The sequence below is a fragment of the Ahaetulla prasina genome, chromosome 1 (genome assembly GCF_028640845.1).
Source record: "Ahaetulla prasina isolate Xishuangbanna chromosome 1, ASM2864084v1, whole genome shotgun sequence".
NCBI classification, from domain to species: domain Eukaryota; kingdom Metazoa; phylum Chordata; class Lepidosauria; order Squamata; family Colubridae; genus Ahaetulla; species Ahaetulla prasina.
Genome location: NC_080539.1, coordinates 25,537,502 through 25,559,224, shown reverse-complemented (window position 1 = coordinate 25,559,224; position 21,723 = coordinate 25,537,502). Strand labels below are relative to the sequence as shown.

Genomic DNA, 21,723 nt, shown 5'->3' with positions numbered 1-21,723 from the left:
GTATCAACTGTGGTCATAAGTTGAGAACTGTGTGTATAATCTTTAGACTCCAGTACTGTTCGCTGTAGATTTGATGGGGTATGTGTGCGGGGCAGGCTGGCTCCTCTCCAAATTGAAACACACATTATACTTCGCATACTTTAAAATGAGGCTAACTTGTTCTCCAACATTTAGAAATTCTTCTTCTCATGCTACCAAAGAGGACCTTGGACCTCTGGGCCAGGATCCTTCCTCAGTGAAATTCTTTTTATGTTGCAGGCTGATTTTCACCCAAGAAATAGGAGGTAAAAAGGTAAAGGTTCCCCTCGCACATACGTGCTAATCGTTGTCAACTCTAGGGGGCGGTGCTCATCTCCGTTTCAAAGCCAAAGAGCCAGCGCTGTCCGAAGACGTCTCTGTGGTCATGTGGCCGGCATGACTCAATGCCAAAGGCACACAGAACGCTGTTACCTTCCCCCCAAAGATGGTCCCTATTTTTTCTACTTGCATTTTTACATGCTTTCGAAACTGCTAGGTTGGCAGAAGCTGGGACAAGTAATGGGAGCTCACCCCATTACACGGCAGCACTAGGGATTCGATCCGCTGAGCTGCCGACCTTTCGATCGACAAGCTCAACGTCCTAGCCCCTGAGCCACCGCGTCCCCTAAAGAAATAGGAGGCTGCTCCCTTATTATTAACATCGCGTACTATTCCTTTTTTAGTTTTGCCTTTTACAGCTTTAATTTTATAATAATAAAAACCAGTTTTGCTTTACTATTGAGTAAATTAACTGTTTTTTAGCCTTGTCGTGTGCCACCGAGAGTCACTTGTTTGGCAGATGGGCAGCTACATAAATTTGACAACTAACTATATAAAACTGATCCCATCCTGGCTTGGCCTGGGAAACTGCAAATGTTGTACTCGCCTCTTGATAGGAGACGTGACTCTCTCTCCTCAGATAGCACTGCTGGGGTATATTCTGGAGAGAACATTGTTTTCCTGAGAAAGTCATCAGCACAACTGAAAATGTGAAATGAAATTCAGTACATGGAATCGTTTGAAAGCTGATGCATTCCAAGTCACAGCTGCCTTGGTAAGCGTAGATGTAGAGCCGTTTTTTAATGCTAATAGTTGATAGGACCTCCACGGGTAGACCTCTTGCCAAGTAATTTCTTTCTGGTGAATAATTTTTTCTCTCTGTATCAATTTTCTCAACTTGTTGCTTCCACATGTTGCTTTCTTCGCTTTCTTATTTGGGGTCTGGGTTTTTTTTGCTCTGAAAACATGTTAGTAATAGAATTTCCAATTTGCCTGTTGCTGTACAAAAAAAAAAAAAGAGAGAGAGAGAGAGAGAGAGAGAGACCACGTCTCCATCTCAATGCACGGTTCCCAGGAGGTGCTACTGAAATGGGTTTTATACACACACACACACACACACACACACAGTATACTTTTGTTTTTTTTTAAGGGAACACCAATTCAGAACCTTCTTTCCCTCCCCTCTGAAATGAAAGAAGAAAAAGGAAAAAACCACCAGAGTTTAATGATATTCAGAATTGCTATCAACTGGATGGAAATTTGCTCACAATTAATTTTTAAAAAACCAACCTATAAGAGAAATAATTAAGAGACCCTTGCTGTTTTGAGCATGTGCAAAGTGCTTTTTTGTTGCTAGTGAATAATTAGAAATGATTGCCAGAGCAATGAAGGAATGAAGGGAAAATATTGCTCTGCTTTCTCTCAGTTCTCTTATTCCATTTTTGCAGGCTTTTGTCCCTATACCTCTCAGTGTAGCAATTAGAGAGTGTGAGCAAGCAAAGAGATTTTTTCCCCCCCAAGGAAAGAATTAAATTGAACTCTAAATTTACAGAACCTTCATGCTGTTGAAATGGTAATGAATTAAGTTCTCACTGGCAGTTATATTGCAGAAGAAATAAGTACCAGTTAAAAGTATTTTTGAAGAAGCATACCTCAAGCTGGAAAGTGCTTGCAATCTGCATGCATTTAATCCCTCCATTTACTCATTTCCTTATGTCATGCAGGTGCTAAAACCTCGGTCTATTTGCCTACCTGAGAACAGAACTTCTGACCCATTCAGAGCTTTCGAACATTGCAAGAAAGAAATATGATGGAAAAATATGAATATTTTAGATGAGAAAATATGACTGAATGTGGGTAAGTATGACTAAAACATATGAAGAACAGTTGCAGGATTTGAGTATGACTGGTCTAAAGAAAAGAAGACATAAACTGTTTCAACTCCTAACCTCAAAACAACGCTATAGAGCACTGCACACCAGAACAACTAGACACAAGAACAGTTTTTCCCCAAACGCCATCACTCTGCTAAATAAATAATTCCCTCAACACTGTCAAACTATTGACTAAATCTGCACTACTATTAATCTTCTTATCGTTCCCATCACCCATCTCCTTCCACTTAGGACGGTATGACTCTAACTTTGTTGCTTACGATTTATATTGATATTGTTTCCTGATTGCTTATTTGTACCCTAGGACTATCATTAAGTGTTGTACCTTATGATTCTTGATGAATGTATCTTTTCTTTTATGTACACTGAGAGCATATGCACCAAGATAAATTCCTTGTGTGTCCAATAAAAAAATCTATTCTATTCTATTCTATTCTATTCTATTCTATTCTATTCTATTCTATTCTATTCTATTCTATTCTATTCTATTCTAAGAAGGGTTACGGGTGACTTGATAGCAGTATTCCAGTATTTGAGGGGTCAACCTATTTTCCAAAGCATCTGAAGGCAAGACAAGGAACAATGGATGGAAACTAACCAAGGAGAGAAGCGAACTGGAATTAAGGAGAAACTTCCTACCAATGAGAACAATTAACCAATGGAACAGCTTACCTCGAGAAGTTGTGGGCGCTCCTTCACTGGAGGCTTTTAAGAAGAGACTGGACAGCCTGAAATGGTATAGGGTCTCCTACTTGAGCAGGGGGTTGGGCTAGAAGACCTCCAAGGTCCCTTCCAGCTCTATTCTGAATTTGAATTTGAAAATGATGTTTGGGTGCATGCAGGCTTATCTCTCCCTGTCCTGGAAGACTGGCCATTTTGACTGGGTGGATGATGGACTTTGCCATTTGGAGCCTCCATGGGACAGGGGTAAAAAAAAGTCAAGATGACAAGGCGCAATTGAAGCTTCACCTCCTTTAATTTGTATTGCATATGCAATGCATGTAAAAAAAGAAGTCAGTTTTAATAATGCAGTTTGTGGTTGCCATGCTAATTTTTCAATTTTCCTGTGGACACTCCTGTGTGTCATACCTGCACAAGGACTTTCAGCTATTTGGTAATTGATTCTCTAGTGTACAAAGGAATGATTATATGTAGTCAAAGTTTACATTCTTTCCCCCTTGTTACAATAAACTATAATTCATTATTAATAACATAACCTTTGAATGCATTTACCTTTGAATTCATATTCAAAGGTAAATGCATAATTCAAATTGTCTATGGAGATAATCAGTCCTTCAGGCCATGGTTGTCCCAAAGGTGCTTTTTCAAGAGGCAACTGGATTTTCTGGTTTTTCTTTGAAGACATTTCACTTCTCATCCAAGAAGCTTCTTCAGAGCTGAAGAAGCTTCTTGAATGAGAAGCGAAATGTCTTCAATGAAAAACCAGAAAGTCCAGTTGCCTCTTGAAAAAGTACCTTTGGGATAAAATTCTAATTCTACAGCAGCATCACCCAACCTGATACTCTTTGGTCAGATCTATTGGGTTCTGCTCCTCCATTATCTCCAGATAGCTGAAGTTTACATCTGGAGGGAGGGAGGCATGAATGACAATAATTTTACCAGCACCATAGAAAAGTTATTGAACATTAAAATTAAAATGATTTTCCACAGTACTGTCCAACTTTTACCCTTCCTCTCCATTGGGCATGAGACTCAAGGTGGAACTTGAAACATAGGCCTTGAGAAAGCTTATACATTTGCAAACATCTCTGAAGATCTCATGATCTTGTCGATTGAATGGTCAGCAGTTCAGCGGTTCGAATCCCTAGTACTGCGTAATGGGATGAGCTCCCGTTACTTGTCCCAACTTCTGCCAACCTGACCACATGACCACGGAGAGGTCTTTGGACAGCGCTGGCTCTTTGACTTTGAAATGGAGATGAGCACCGCCCCCTAGAGTCAGCAACAACTAGCACATATATGTGAGGGGAACCTTTACCTTTACCTTAAAGGTAATCAGCAGCAGTTTGTCACTTCAGAGACCTCAACCTTGCTCCATTAATGATATGGAGCTCTGCGTAGGCTTAATGATATATTTATTATGACTCCAAAGGGTTTGAAGCTTTATAGTACCCAAACCAGGCCTCACTGTTGAAGTTTCATAACTCCAAATAACACCTGAGGTGATAACAGCTTACATCTGTCTCTTCCTATTACTTCTCTTTAGGACTACTTAATATATTGCTTTGTTGCAGTGAGATTAGATGAAATTTATTAGTATGGACCAAAGAAAAGTAGCCAGGACCTCTCATATTTCCCTGGGATTCATCATAACTTCAGAACAACCTTGGATAAAAAGCAAGTGAACATTATCCAAGTTAATGTAAATGATGCATTTCTAACGTGAATAGTAATTTTCATCACTTCTAATTTTTATTTATTTATTTATTTATTTATTATTTAAATTTTTATACCGCCCTTCTCCCGAAGGACTCAGGGCGGTTCACAGCCTGGTAAAAATACAAAATAATACAATATACATACGATTAAAATATAATTAAAAAACTTATTGAATTGGCCACGGTTAAAAATTTAGAATAAAACCCATTAAAAAAACCCATAAGTTTAAAAAAAAATTTTTTTTGAAATCTTTAAGAAATTATGGAGGGTGGAAGCAGTTGTCTGGAGTAAGCAATGGAGGAGGAAGAGGAGGAGGAGGAGGAGAAAAACATCTGGATGAGATTCAGGGAATGTGCTTTAATTCTGAAAATCAAAAGTCGAAAAATGGTTGTAAGAGAAATCCACTTGGCTAATACTTTACCTATTTAACAGCCAATTGTCCTCTGGTTATTGCTGGATTGCAATTTCAGCAAAATAACTGTTGGTGATGGCTGCTAGAAGCTGTAGTTCAGTCACTTCTGGAGGTCCTCTGTCAAGAAACCAATAATGGTTTATTTTTTATCTTGTTTCTTATTCAAAATCAGTTTTACTTGGTTTGACCAAGTACTCATTATCCAGATTGATTGCTAAGAGAGAAAAAAAAATGTTAACAGAATGCAAGAATATTATGACTAGGAGCTCTTCTGGTCTATAGCCCAATAGACATTGATAACTTGGTTTTCTTTGAATGTATCCAGTCTCCTTTTTCAAAGGATTTCAGATGATGGTCATCCATGCAGCTAGATGTGAAGAAGGCTCTTGATTCCTTAGTGGGCCACCATACGGCTAGTGCAGAACAGATTACTGTACCTTAAAAACAGAGGGGTAGTTTTTCTTTTTCTGTCAAAAAAGAATCTATTGAAGATCCCATGCTGGGTAGAGCTGATAGAAGCCAGATGGTAGAAGCCAATACTTTTCTTTCTGAATCCCCTCCCCATCTTTCTTTTTGACCCTCTGTTTCCTTTACCCTTTCACTGGCTTCTCCTTTTCTCTCTCCCTGAGCAGCAGGCTGCAGAAAAAGGACATTGAGCGTTTACAAGGGGCCTGAATTAATCTTTTGCAGAGGGCTTATAAAATTATGTCAAGGGTCACTCTGAGAGCCATTGCTGGCCTCCTATGGGGGGGCTTATAATTGTTCTTAAATAAAAAGAGGAGAAGGGGAATTGGTTTACAATCTAAACTGCTTGACCTAGCCTGACCCCTGCAGGAAAACAATCTATAAGATTAAATCGGGGCTCAAATGAAGTTACATAGCCCACCCCAATTTCTGTTATTCCAAGATTATATTGAGTTGCCGAGCCATAAATTTTGTGCTGGTAAAAGTTTAAGCACATGCCCGCTTGTGTGTTCACTGCATCCTTTTGGAGCTGCACTAGAAATGGGCTTTTGTGTCCCCCTGCCACAAGCCAGGTTCGCATCCCATTCTGCAGAAGGCAATCTCTAAAGTGCCTCTCTAGTCCCAAAGCTGGCAAACGGAAAAATCAATGCTGCCTCCCATTGTCTCTGCAGTTGCCATTGATTTATGACCCTGCTAAAAGGCCTTGATCACCCACAATTACCAGAACGTGGCCGCCCACTTCAACAGGGCTGTTCTACCTCCCTTGTCTGTTGCTCTCTAGAAAAGCTCCAGCTGGGTAATTACAACCATCCTATTGAGGAGGAGGAAAGTAGAATTCTCTCTCAGGCTCTGCCTTTGATTCAGTGCTATGGCTAGTGAGTGGGTAGAGCCCTTTGGCTGCCTTTGAAAGCAGTGATCTCCAAAAAGATACCTTCATGAAAGGCAAGAACACCAGTTCAGGCAAGGGAGGTAAGTCCTTGTGTGATAACTCTTCCAGGGCTTTGTATCAGCCTATGGCGTAGTATGGAGAAGCAGAGAAAATTCGAAGGAGACCATTGTTGTAAGTTCAGCCCAGAATGCTTGTCAGAATTATTCAGCACATGGGAAATAATATTGTTGTGGTCTGCCAGCAGCCTGCGCAGCTGGCAGCAGAGTCAGACAATGAGGAGGCTGGGGAGGACATTGGGTCAGTCCTGGAGTCAGGGGAAGGCCTGGATGAGGCCTGGATGAGGGCTCTGCATCGGAGGCCATCTGGGAGTGATATACGGACTCCTGAGCCTCCAGAGGCAGACAGCAGAGAGGCAGAGGAACAGGAGGAGCCTGTTCCTAGTGCACACATGCAAAGAGCTGCCAGAAGGCAAGAGCAGCTAAAGCAAAAAAGGATGACTCAGGACTAAGGCCAGGAGATGATTGGCCCCTCCCATAAGGCTTTAAAGAGCAGCAACGGCTCTTGGGTTCTTTGTAGGAAAGCGGCGTTGCTACAATTGTTTCTTGTCTCCTGTTTCGTAGTGGGGTTCTTGCCAAGAAAAGCCTTTGGCAGGGTGCCAAAGAAGACAAAGATTTGTGATAACACCAAATGACTTTTTATGAAAGGCTTTATTTTGGACTTAATTTGGACTAAACTGAGAATGAAGTAATTCTCAGCTGTTCTAATAAAATATGTTTATTTGGGACTGACTGTGTCTGGTAATAACTACTTGTAATAACATACAACAAATATGGGGTAAATTTAAATTTCATTTTAAATAACAAAAAATCAAATTTAGTTTTTTGTCTTGTTCCTGCCCATATCTGGGTCCTGGTCCTACTTGTTAGAGTCTGGCCCTTGGTGTATCAGTGAAAGGTCGAGCTCAGTTCTCTAAAACTGTCTGGTCTTCTGCTCTTTTCATTTACTATATCATGGCCAAGGATGAAGGATAGGACACTTGGACATCATAACCACATCTGGAAAGCCATTGCTTCCTATCAGTGCTCTGGAAACATGTCACATTTGTCTCATATCTGGCACTGTGGTGGATGTTCAGCTATGAAACATTAGAATAGTGAAACAAAACAAATTAAAGCCATTCATTCCCAGAAGCAGTAATGAAAAGTCACAGTAGCTGCCCAATCAAAAAGACAAGGGCAATTGGAGTGAGCAGTGATTTGCATAAAAATTAATGTCTTCGCCTGTGTGGTGGTCAGAGTGGATATCCCAAGGAACAGAATTTCAGTTCCCAGCTGCTTCAGATGGAAAGGCCTTGCTTCATATTCTCGTCCGCTATTGATGGATGGCTTTATAAATAGTAAGGCCTCTCTACATCTTTAGAGAGCAGTTGGGTTCCCCCAGAAGAAAAAAGCCCTTCGGACTTGTCCAACAGCCATTCCTAATGTGGTTGGGACTATCTTTGCTTGTGTTTGGAGAACCAGTCCTATGATTTTCAGTTAGCACAGTAAAAGATTATCTTGACATAATAAGTGGGAACTAACAGATCAACAGTTGGAAGGGACCTTATAGGTCATCTAGTCCAACTCCCCCGTTCAAGCAGGAGACCCTACACCATTTCTGACAAACGGCAGTCCAATCTTTTCTTGAAAGTCTCAAGTGATGAAGCTCCCACAATTTCCAAAGGCAAGCTCTTCCATTGGTTGATTGTTCTTACTGTCAGAAAGTTTCTCCTCATTTCTAGCTTGAATATCACCATTCCATTCCTAAGAGGTCAGTAAGGGGCGTACATAAGAGCACAAGTGTGCCTACTATTCCTGTCCTATTGTTTCCTTTCATTATATCCAATTAATATAGTTATTACATACTAATGCTTATATATATGCTTATATATTGTAGTTATTTCATGCTTTTGCTTATATTTACTGTGTGACAAAATAAATAAATAAATAAAAATAAAAAACTGCTATCATGTGTCCCCTGGTCCTTCTCTTCACTAGACTAGCTATGCCCAGTTCTATTCAATTCTTCATATGTTTTAGTCTCCAGTCCCCTAATCATCCTGGGTGCTCTCCTCTGCACTTTTTCTAGTGGGAGTGTTGTAGTCCATCAGATAAAGTCAGAGTGCCTAAAATCTGGGGAAGGAGGGGAGATAAATTAGAAAAAAGAAGAGAAGGAAGAGGCAATATGGTTCACACTGATGGAACCTCATCAGGACTGTCATTTGATCTTCGTCTTCTCTTCTGCCCAGTACCAATTATAATCCTTCTGAATGTTTACCTAAGAAAACTTCGCTGAAACAATCTTTTATTCCCTTTAGATCAGGGGTCACCAACCTTTCAGACCTCAGGGACCACTAAATTCATAATTTTAAATCCCGCGGACCACCAATATGAATTTTTTAAAAAAGATAAACAGTATTTAGTGCAATATAACAAATGTGAATAATTTTTCTGCGGACCATCAAAATTTTCTCGCAGACCACCAGTGGTCCACGGACCACCAGTTGGTGACCATTGCTTTAAATCTGTGTTTCTCAAACTTTTCAAAACCATAGGACAACGAAGCACTCTTTTTTTTTTAATGGCATAAGAAGTGTCCTTCAAAGTGGTTTCTACAGCTGCATCTGGAAGACATGATGCTTGGGTCATGTGGCTAGAAGAGAGAGGAGTATAGGCAGCTGAGATTTGTAACTTCTTGCTGTTCCTCTATTATGGGCCACCAGCTGAAGGAGACATAAGGAACAGCAGCAGGAACAAGCAGAGTGGGCCCTGGGCAGTCTTATATTGAAATAGCCAAATTGGAGTGGCGCTCCAAATCTACACTTTAGAAATTGGATGTGGAAATACTGGGGATGTTTCTGCCCCCATAGTATAGGGAGAACCTCTCTTTAACAGTGGCTTCCATATGAAGTAGGACTAAATGTGTAACACTGAATTATTATTACAAAAGTTTATAGTACTGTTGCAAATTGTTGACGGAACTCTGGTGTTCTACAGAGCATATTTTAAGAGATACTGCTTTAGAGCGTTAACTCCAGAGCCGCAAACTTTGAATAGAAGCAGAAACAAATGTAGATGGTATTAAAAACACAAAAATAATTGATATCATTGTATTTTTAAAATGTGTTGGTGTCACATGTATCTCATTCTTTGCCATTAAATGTTGATTTAATTCAAGGTCTGCCCATTGACCTTAATCACAACACCATAAGATAATTTGCTCAACTGCAAGATTCAAATATTAGATGCCATTAATCTCTGCTCCTTTTTCTATGCTAGAACACACTCATTCTCATCTTTCATTCATTGCAATTATTTCTTTGTTATGTCAGCCACATCCTAATTTTGTGCCTATTCCCAGTGCTCTTTTTCCACACTGCCCCAAGTCAACAGTACTCTAATGCCAATGAAATTTGCAAACATATAATGACGGAATGGAACAACTCACTGCGTGACAATTTAACAATTCAATTTTATTATTTAAAATAAATAAAATATTATTTTAATTTTTGTCATTCACGTTTCATTTTGCCCCTTCTTTTGCATCCTTTCTTTAATGACTCTATTCCACCATTTCTTTGATATTTATTTATTTATTTATTTAATTTATTTATTTTGTCAAACACAACAATATATATACGTATAAGCATGAAATAACCATACGAATTGGATACAACTGAAGGGAACATTAGGACAGGAACGGTAGGCACGCTGGTGCTCTTATGCACGCCTCTTACAGACCTCTTAGGAATGGGGTGAGGTCAACAGTAGACAGTGTTTGGTTAAAGCTTTGGGGATTTTGGGATGAGACCACGGAGTCAGGTAGTGCATTCCAGGCATTAACAACTCTGTTACTGAAGTCATATTTTCTACAATCAAGATTGGAGCAGTTCACTTTAAGTTTAAATCTATTGTGTGCTCGTGTATTGTTGTGGTTGAAGCTGAAGTAGTCTTTGACAGGAAGGACATTGTAGCAGATATTATATTTATTATATTATATTATATTATATTATATTATATTATATTATATTATATTATATTATATTATATTATATTATATTATATTATATTATATTATATTAAATCTTGTCCTGCAGTGAGTTGTCCTGTGGCAATTTGGCCATGGCTAGTTGTCCCATGGCTGTTGGTTGTGCCAAGTTGGCCATGTCAAATGTTGGCTGTGAGTTGGCCATAGTGAGTTGGCCATGGCAAATTATCATCAACCCTATAAGGAGGAGGGATCAGTTTATTGGATACTGATAACTTCACACTTAAATGGCACAACATTCAATAACATGAAACAGTGAAATATTCAACCCTGAGGGCCAACATAACACTCAAAATGCATCTAATGCTGGCAATATATGTCTTCCCATTTTCAACATTTTTTTTACACTTTTTTGATGCTGCAATAGCAATTTTTTGAAAAATTGGATCTGATTCTTTCTGGGACAGTTATATGACCAATCTTTACCAATTAGGATTCAGACAGTGAACAAAATAATATCAAGACAATAGATAGCTAAATTTGGCCAGAAAACAGTATAAACACGACTACTTTCCAATTTCTACTGTTTATAACTTCAGAAACAAATTTGGTTATTGTTTTTTTTCTCTCTTTCCTGAAGTTCAATTCTTCATTGGATATGTCAGATGGCACAAAAATGTGTTTGTTTCATACTTTTACTGTGTTATTCGCTATTTCACCCCTATTTTTTAAAAAATCCTTTTTATATAAGAAGTGAATTGAATCTTTATTGTTCTTTGATATTACACTTTTTGGAATGTTCTGATTTGTGTTTCAGTTCATTAAAAATGTTTACATAATACAGCTATTAAAGGCAACATCCAGGGACATACAGTATATTATATATATTAGTGAAAACAATATATGAATGGAATATTATATTTAAAAAAATGTGGATATTAATTGATATGGAGAGAAAGGAGTGGAGGAAGAATGGAGGGAGAGTTCCCACAACCATGAAATTAAGGGAGCAGAAGCCAGGAAGATATGGTTTTCTTTCACGTTCTCTGCTTGAGGTAACCTTTCTGGGAAGTAAGAATTTTTTCCCACCAGAAGACATTTTGTTTTAAAGTAGATAGAATAGGATACATAATAATCTTCTGTTTTCAATTAGAGTTTTATCATTGTTCATTTGATTATTGCATTTACGTTTGCAAGAGGTGGCTGTTTTATCTTTTACATACCACCCAAAGCTCTATAGTGACTATTTTAGAATAGAATAGAATAGAATAGAATAGAATAGAATAGAATAGAATAGAATAGAATAGAATTTTATTGGCCAAGTGTGATTGGACACACAAGGAATTTGTTTTGGTGCATATGCTCTCAGTGTACATAAAAGAAAAGAAAAAAAAACCTTCATCAAAGGTACAATATTTACAACACAAATGATGGTCATAGGTTGCAATTTAACCCTTAATGATAGCAACAAAAAATTACAGTCATACAGTCATAAGTGGAAAGAGGTTGGTGATGAAAATGATGAGAAGATTAATAGTAGTGTAGATTTAGTAAATAGTTTGGCATTGTTGAGGGAATTATTTGTTTAGAAGAGTAATGGCCTTTGGGGAAAAACTGTTCTTGTATCTAGTTGTTCTGGTGTGCAATGCTCTATAGCGTTGTTTTGATGGTAAGAGTTGAAACAGTTTATGTCCAGGATGTGAGGGATCTGTAAATATTTTCACAGCCCCCTTCTTGATTCGTGCAGTATACAGGTCTTCAATGGAAGGCAGGTTGGTAGCAATTATTTTTTCTGCAGTTCTAATTGAACTGAAGTCTGTGTCTTTCTTGTTGGGTTGCAGAATCGAACCAGACAGTTATAGAGATGCAAATGACAGACTCAATAATTCCTCTGTAGAACTGGATCAGTAGCTCCTTGGGCAGTTTGAGCTTTCTGAGTTGGCGCAGAAAGAACATTCTTTGTTGTCCTTTTTTGATGATGTTTTTGATGTTCGCTGTCCATTTTAGATCTCGTGATATGATAGAACCTAGAAATTTGAAGGTTTCTACTGTTGATACTGGGTTGTCAAGCATTGTGAGAGGTGGAAGTATGGAAGGGTTTCTCCTAAAGTCTACCACCATTTCTACAGTTTTGAGTGTGTTCAGTTCCAGATTGTTATAGTCGCACCACAAGGCTAGTTGTTTGACCTCACGTCTATATGTGGATTCGTCATTGTCTCGAATGAGACCAATCACTGTTGTGTCATCTGCGAACTTCAGTAGTTTAACAGATGGATCGTTGGAGATGCAGTCATTTTTAAAACAAAAATTGAAATCTCAAAATTAGTTAGAAATGGGATGGTTTTAAGAAACTGAATGAGGGCAAGATCATTTATTTCCAAAGCCATAGAGGATTTTAAATTCAGTCAAGTTGACAACAAAAATTCCAGTTCCCACCCTCATTTTTACATGTCTCCTTGAAAGCAGAAAGGTAAAAGAGATGGGAGAAAACTTGGGCAATTTTTCAAGGATTGTTGGAAACGTCAGGATGGTATTTACTGTTTCTAAATTTTAAGCATTTATTTATTATTTATATTTATTACATTTATATGCTGCCCATCTCACTATCCAAAACTATTTCCTCGCTCTTATGAAGTTCTTCTCATGTTCTTTTACCAATTTACCATTCTCCCAGAATTCTATTCCTAGATTTCAGAATAGAATAGAATAGAATTTTTTATTGGCCAAGTGTGACTGGACACACAAGGAATTTGTTTTGGTGCATATGCTCTCAGTGTACTTAAAAGAAAATATACATTCATCAAGAATCATAAGGTACAACACTTAATGATAGTCATAGGGGATAAATAAGCAATCAGGAAACAATCAATATCAATATAAATTATAAGGATACAAGCAACAAAGTTACAGTCATGAGTGGAAGAAGATGGGTAATGGGAACGATGAGAAAATTAATAGTAGTGCAGATTTAGTAAATAGTTTGACAGTGTTGAGGGAATTATTTGTTTAGCAGAGTAATGGCCTTTGGGGAAAAACTGTTCTTGTATCTAGTTGTTCTGATGTGCAGTGCTCTATAGTGTCGTTTTGAGGGTAGGAATTGAAACAGTTTATGTCCAGGATTTGAGGGGTCTGTAAATATTTTCACAGCCCTCTTTTTGACTCGTGCAGTATACAGATCCTCAATGGAAGGCAGGTTTGTAGCCATTGTTTTTCTGCAGTTTTCTGCAGTTCTAATTATCCTCTGAAGTCTGTGTCTGTCTTGTTGGGTTGCAGAACCAAACCTGACAGTTACATGTATAGAAGTGCAGATGATAGACTCAATAATTCCTCTGTAGAACTGGATCAGCAGCTCCTTGGGCAGTTTGAGCTTTCTGAGTTGGCGCAGAAAGAACATTCTTTGTTGTGCTTTTTTGATGACATATTTGATGTTAGCTCTCCATTTTAGATCTTGCGATACAGTAGAAATTGGAAGGTTTCTACTGTTGATACTGTGTTGTCTAGTATTGTGAGAGGTAAAGTCTACCATCATTTCTACGGTTTTGAGTGTGTTCAGGTTTCACATGCTGGAGGAATTTTTGACCTGGAATTTAAAAGGCTTGGATTCATTCATCAGGGAAACCTGGCTTAACAGAAATTACGACGTTCCCATAATATATCCTTATTCTCTCAATTAAACTTAATTACATTTGAACATAATATCTGGGACATTCTATATGCTAAGACACTGGCTGGGTGTTCAAAGTACATTTTAGCCTTCCCTGAGATACTGGGTAAATCTAGCCAGGGAGAAAGCCAAATATAATATTGTCACCCATGAATGGCAACCCTCTCTCTCTGTCTTCACAGAATGTTTCTTCCAGTCTTCCCTATGTCAGGGATCACTCCTTCCAGATTTCAGGCTGAAAATTGTCAGAACACACCAGATGTCTGTGTCTTAAATATAACAGGCAACCATAAAGCTTATCTCGCATGGAAGACAAGAGTGTGAACTTTTTCTTTTCTTGCACAGTCTTCTGCCTGAGCAGCTGAAATAATGGCGAGTGTTCCTTAGCAGCACACCTGTGCAGGAGAGGCCAAGCGCACGGATTTTGAAATATTCTCTGAGATTATCAGAGCTGTAAAAATACTCTGTAGGAAGCCGGCTTCCAGTGATCTACTCTAGAATTAGTTGAGTGGTTTTCATGGTGAAAACAGCCCTTTGCCTTTTCTGCGACTGCTCTCTACACTGAGGCTCCTCTCAAGAACTGCATGGCCTCCACCTGGTTGGCATTTCCAAGAGTCGTGAAGGTCCGGGTTTTCCTCAATCCTTGAGAGGATGATTGATGCCCCTTTTCTTCTTTTGCTTTGTTCCCATCTGGATATATTTATTTAGTATATTTATAGGCTGCCAATTTCCTATATGTGTCTCTGAGGAGACTTGTTTTCTCTACCACCTTTGTTTCTTTTGTGTTGTTTTATTTCATTCCATTCATTCATCCCCATATCAAAACAACTTACTTTATGTGCAGCCAGAACCTGAAAATAACATTTAACACAGCACAGTAATTAAACAAAAGTGGTTCGGTTGAGATTTGCATACGTGGGACTGATTGGGCTAGATTGTAAGGGTGACACCGAAATATAATTTTATGTCATTTTATTCTGTTTGATATATTTATGTATAAAATCATATTGTGTTTTATCCTATAACAATTGTATTTTACCTTACTTTTATTTTAAATTGTTTGTATAAGATTTTATTGGTGATATGTGTTTGCACCTTGTGCTTTGATATGGCCTATAGGTTAATCAATAAAGCTAACTGAACTGAACTGATTCATTCATTCATTCATTCATTCATTCATTCATTCATTCATTCATTCATTCATTCATTCATTCATTCATTTTATATGGCTATCTGTCTGGATATTTTTATTTAAGTAAATGTATAGGCCACCCGAAAAGGGACACGGTGGCTTAGTGGGTAAGACACTGAGCTTGTCAATCGAAAGGTCGGCAGTTCAGCGGTTCGAATCTCTAGTGCCGTGTAATGGGGTGAGCTCCCGTTACTTATCCCAGCTTCTGCCAACCTAGCAGTTCAAAAGCACATAAAAAAATGCAAGTAGAAAAATAGGGACCACCTTTGGTGGGATGGTAACAGCATTCCGTGCACCTTTGGTGTTGAGTCATGCCGGCCACATAACCACGGAGTTGTCTTTGGACAGCATTGACTCTTCAGCATTGAAACAGAAATGAGCACTGTCCCCTAGAGTCGGGAACAACTAGCACATATGTGCGAGGGGAACCTTTACCTTTATAGGCCACCCAATTCATATAGGTGTTTCTGAGGAGATTTGTTTTCTCAACCACCTTTGTTGCTTTTGTTTTGTATTGTTTCATTTTATTCATTCATACATTAAATTTAGATAGCGGCCTGTCTCACATTGTGACTCTGGGAAGCTCCGAAACAGTTTTTGAATTTAAAGAACAATACACAAATGTAAACCAACAGCATAAAATACATACTAAAATACATTAAAATCATGTTGAAACACACAAACATAATCAGCAGCTGAGGACAAACCATTCATAAGATTCATTACAATCAATAAGCAGGGTTTACACTCCAACCAGATCCCTAAGCGTGATGGCCAATCAATGTTTTTAGAGACTTCCAAAAGGCTGATACTGTGTAGACTCAAAGGTGCTTTTTCAAGAGGCAACTGGGCTTTCTGATTTTTCTTTGAAGACATTTTGCTTCTCATCCAAGAAGCTTCCTCAGCTCTTCAGCTCTTCTTCAAAGCTGAAGCAAAAAGTTTTCAAAGAAAAACCAGAAAGTACAATTGCCTCTTGAAAAAGCATCTTTGGGACAACCATGACCTGGATGATTCTCCATAGAGGCAGAGCTGCAGTTACATAGAGACTGATATTGTAGTGTTGGGGCCTACATAAGATTGGAAAGGGGGAGTTTTGTTTTTAAATGCATTTAATAATTTGTAAATCTCCCAGAATCATAGGGAATTGGATGACACATAAATCATCATCATCCATGGCACCAGTGGGCAAACTTTCAGATTTCAAGACCTCTGCACTTAACATTTCTGCAGGGATGGAGCTACCAAGTAGAGTGACTGGAGTTGCAGCCCAATTGTGGGCAAGCTTGGGATTTGGAGGGGGAAATGACTTCTTTCTTTCTTTTCTAAATCTATCTTAATCTTACAGTACAGTTTGCCTTTCTGTCCTATTCATATTGCAGGATCTAAAATGGACAGCTAACATCAAAAACGTCATCAAAAAAGCACAACAAAGAATGTTCTTTCTGCACCAACTCAGAAAGCTCAAACTGCCCAAGGAGCTGCTGATTCAGTTCTACAGAGGAATTATTGAGTCTGCCATCTGCACCTCTCTGTCTGGTTTGGTTCTGCAACCCAACAAGACAGACACAGACTTCAGAGGATAATTAGAACTGCAGAAAAAACAATTGCTACCAACCTGCCTTCCATTGAGGACCTGTATACTGCACAAATCAAGAAGAGGGCCGTGAAAATATTTACAGACCCCTCGCATCCTGGACATAAACTGTTTCAATTTCTACCCTCAAAACGACGCTATAGAGCACTGCACATCAGAACAACTAGACACAAGGACAGTTTTTTCCCAAACGCCATCACTCTGCTAAACAAATAATTCCCTCAACACTGTCAAACTATTGACTAAATCTGCACTACTATTAATCTTCTCATTGTTCCCACCACCCATCTCCTTCCACTTATGACTGTAACTTTGTTGCTTGCATTCTTACGATTTATATTGATATTGATTGTTTCCTGATTGTTTATTTGTCTCCTATGATTATCATTGTGTTGTACTGTATGATTCTTGATGAATGTATTTTTTCTTTTATGTACACCGAGAGCATATGCACCAAGACAAATTCCTTGTGTGTCCAATGACACTTGGCCAATAAAAAAATCTATTCTATTCTATTCTATTCTATTCTATTCTATTCTATTCTATTCTATTCTATTCTATTCTATTCTATTCTATTCTATTCTATTCTAGAAAACTGTGTCTTTTGGTTTCAGAAATTGTAGTTCCCAGAGCTATAAAAAGGAGACCGTAGACTTGTAAGATTCTGTAGGTTGCTTATCTGCTCTTTCATAGTTTAACCCATGGTTTTCCAATCTGCATATCAGCTTTAAAACACCAGGGTTTCTGAAGTCAAAAGTTATCTTTGCTTAATCCTACAGCTGGCCTTGCCCTATTTGGACTGTGACAATCAGGATAACTCAGGAGGCAACAAAGTTAAGAACTGTTTATATCCCTTTGCTGTCATACAGTCCTGATATAGCATCCTTATAAACAGCTTGCTTAGCACACCTTGCCACAATGTGGTACTTCTGAATTTGCTTCATAAGTGTGTGAATCTTGGCTTTACTACTTTATTTTTATAATACGTGTGGGCAGCTGAGCATCGAAATGCATTAGAAGCACACTTCTCTTGTCACACATGGGATAGTGCAGTACTCAGTCCTTAGAATTAATTGGATTTCTTTGCAGTGCCATCCTTTTGGCGTTTAAGATCCAGAACACAGAAACAGGATTGACTGCCTCACCTCCCCTATCCCCAGTTATCCAATAATTACAGAAAGCCTATTATCTACTCACAGTTGCCCAAAGTACAAGATCACCTGGTCACCTGGAGTTGTACCTATTAAATCTCAATACGGCATCCTAGATGAGCTACTTGCAATTGTGTTTTCTTCTGTAGTAACAAACAATTCTGAGAAACCTCAACATTTTCAAGGCAACAGGAAAAAAATGCAGCTGTATGTACCCATATATAGGGTGAAGGGATTTTGGAAGTTAAAACCTTTTAAAATAGGGTGCCAATCTAATCTAGACCAAAAGGAGAGAAAGGCATGGAAAGACATATTAAGAAATAACATAATTTGAGGAGTATGCATTTCGCTGCTATAGTAGCCTTGGATTGCAATGGAAAACCACAATAGGTAAGTGGATAGACTGTCCTAGCAGAATTATAGCATCAGAAGTAAGGAAAGAAGATCTGAAGTTTTGATGTGGGCATCTAATGAAAGATGAGGCAGTGTCAGACTCCAAAATTCAAGAAAAACACATTGTGATTCTTACAAACAGATTTCCTTATTGTTCCTCACTTATAGACAGAATCTTGCCAAGCTAAAGCAAATTATACCAGCCACATAAAGCATATACTCTGGGAACTATTAGGGAAGAGCCTTCTTCACCATCTTTCTCTCACACAAACTATCTGAACTGAGTTGTCTCTTGCTCCTTTGGAATGCATTCTCCCCTGGCAATCCAGACTACCGTCTTTCCTTGAAAATAAGACCTTGTCTTATATTTTTTTTGAACCCTGAAATAAGCGCTTGGCCTTATTTGCCATGCGCTCAAAAGCCCAATTCGGCTTATTATCAAAGGATGTCTTATTTTGTGGGAAACAGAATACATTCCATTAGTGGCAGGAAGAGAAAATTCAGAATGCTGGTCTCACTTAGTAAGTAGAATTAAAGATTCTGTTATAATTCACTAGGTGTATTCACATGATGCCTTAAACCTGGTTAGAGGATGAACATATTTTCTAGGTTTTGATAGATTGAATGCTAAATTAATGGAATGAGATGGGTTTCCATAACGTGATTGATTAATTATGTCTGACAATGATGATTCTGAATAGCTTACAAGAATAAAAACAAGAACTATATAATGGAGGAGGAGGAGGAAAATGCATATCTAGAAGAGAAAAATATCCACAGTAAACATAGATAATCTTGTAATTGGTTCACCACCCACCTTAATCCAAGACCTGGAGGAAAAAAATATTTTAATGAATGTTTAAATGAGGGCAAGGTAGAAGCTTTAATGAATCATTGGTGTGTGTGTATGCTTCTCCGAAGAACAGGTGTAGCGATAGAGAAAGCCCATTTCCTTGATCCCAGCAAATAATATTCCACCTAAGTTTTGTTCATCCAGGCTACATTATTAATAATGATACTTCCAGTGTGGGGCTACATGGTATGAAACATTTTCTGTTCATGTTCAGTGGGTCTTAGGAGCTGCAAAAGCTTCCATTCCCCCCCCCAGCAACTTGTTGCTGTCTACTCATCCCAATCAAAGGGATACAGCTAATTTGCAGCCCTCATATGCCCACACACTTTTGGCATCTGTCACGTTTTTAAAGAAAAAAAGTATTTTTTTAAAATACACTTGCTTTAAAGGCATTTTCTTCAAATATGCATTTTGTTTATTTTACTAACAACTTTCCATGTAATATTCAAAGAAAGACAAATGCCAAGGATAATTGTTACACTCTTTAATTGGGAAGCGAGGCCACCTTTTCAATTTTTTAAAAAAAATCTGTCCCATTTTTAATTTGCTTAAAACCGATAAGATACTGAAGTGGTAGACAGCTTCTGACTTTTAGGGTCAACTATGAACAGTACAGGAATCAGCAGTCAAGAAATATGCAACAGACTAGACTTAGAAGACTAGCAATAAAAACCTTCGAAAAAAAGTATTCAAATGCTAGGATGCATCTATACCTACAAAGTTCAGAACTGTGCAGGCAGTAGTTTTCCCTATGGAAGAAGTTGGATTTTGGAGAAACCAGTGTGTTGCCCTGCTCCTCCCCAGACATGTATGGCAAGAGTTCTACAGGTGGTTATTTAACCCCCCCAAATAGGTCCTTGGAAAGTACCCCTGTTGCATAAGTCCAGGTTCCAAGCTCAGTACAGCAAGAGTCACTCAGCACACACAAAGTCTTTATGGATCAGCTTTCTGTGATCTCACCCCCCGCCCCGGTCTACAAATGTGGAGGAGATTCTAATACAGGAAGAAGCAATTTCCCCGGAGCTATGGATTACCAAGAAAACCAAACGGAGGAAATGGAGATGAGGTAAAAGGGCGGGAATTTTAAACAAGCTAAGGATTAGGGGAAATAGAACTGCTCTGCCTTCGATCTTCCTGACAAATTTACGTTCACTTGCTAACAAGATGGATGAAATGCTCCTTTTAAACAGATGCAACTTGCATCTGTTCTATGCTTTAGAACAGATGCAACTCGCAGCTGCTCTATGCTTTAGAATAGATGCAACTCGCAGCTGCTCTATGCTTTATGCTTTTACTGGTTACATGATGATACTGATGACAACAGCATGCAAATTCCAGGGTTTCAGATACATAGAGCAGACAGAATTGCAGAATCATCAGGTAAAAAGAAGGGAGAAGGGTTATGTTTATATATCAACAACAGCTGGTCTCAGGGTATAACTATATTATATAAATTCTGTGATGAAAACTTAGAGTATTTACTTATCAACTGTAAACCATTTTACTGTCCATGTCAGTTCGCCTCATTTCTACTAATTGCTGTTTATGTCCCCCCACAAGCGTGTATAAACAAGGCATTATGAACTCTAGCTGACCAGATTATGGAGGCTGAAGTCAAATACCCCGATTCACTGGCCATTATTATGGGAGATCTAAACAAAGCAAACTTAAGGAAAGAGCTACCAAAATACTTTCAGCATGTCAATTGTCCCACTAGAGACAAGAATACTTTAGACCATTGCTACACAACACTAAAACATGCTTATCAGTCCTTACCACAAGCAGCTGTGAGACACTCTGATCATTGCATGATTCACCTTGTACCTGTTTACAGGTACTGCCAATTCAGAAAGATCAAATTGCCCAAGGAGCTGTTGATACAGTTCTACAAGGAATTATTGAGTTTGTCATCTGCACCTCTATAACTGTCTGGTTTGGTTCTGCAACCCAACAAGACAGACACAGACTTCAGAGGATAATTAGAACTGCAGAAAAAATAATTGCTACCAACCTGCCTTCCATCGAGAACCTGTATACTGCACGAATCAAGAAGAGGGCCGTGAAAATATTTACAGATCCCTCACATCCAGGACATAAACTGTTTCAACTCCTACCCTCAAACTGACGCTATAGAGCACTGCACACCAGAACAACTAGACACAAGAACAGTTTTTCCCCAAACGGCATCACTCTGCTAAACAAATAATTCCCTCAACACTGTCAAACTAATTACTAAGTCTGCATTACTATTAATCTTCTCATCGTTCCCACCACCCGTCTCCTTCCACTTATGGCTGTATGACGGTAACCTTATTGCTGGTATCCTTAAGATTTATATTTACTGTTTCCCTATGACTATCATTAAGTGTTGTACCTTATGATTCTTGACAAATGTATCTTTTCTTTTATGTACACTGAGAGCGTATGCACCAAGACAAATTCCTTGTGTGTCCAATCACAGTTGGCCAATAAAGAATTCTATTCTATTCTAT

At 38.5% G+C, this 21,723-nt stretch overlaps 1 long non-coding RNA gene across 1 annotated transcript; it reads left to right on the top strand.

Annotated features, from left to right (window-relative positions):
* The first annotated feature begins 905 nt into the window (after positions 1-905).
* On the top strand, positions 906-16,819 carry LOC131189857 (uncharacterized). The gene is made up of 3 exons (XR_009153138.1): positions 906-1,072; positions 2,022-2,154; positions 16,620-16,819. It is a non-coding gene; the product is annotated as an uncharacterized LOC131189857 (long non-coding RNA).
* Positions 16,820-21,723: the final 4,904 nt, after the last annotated feature.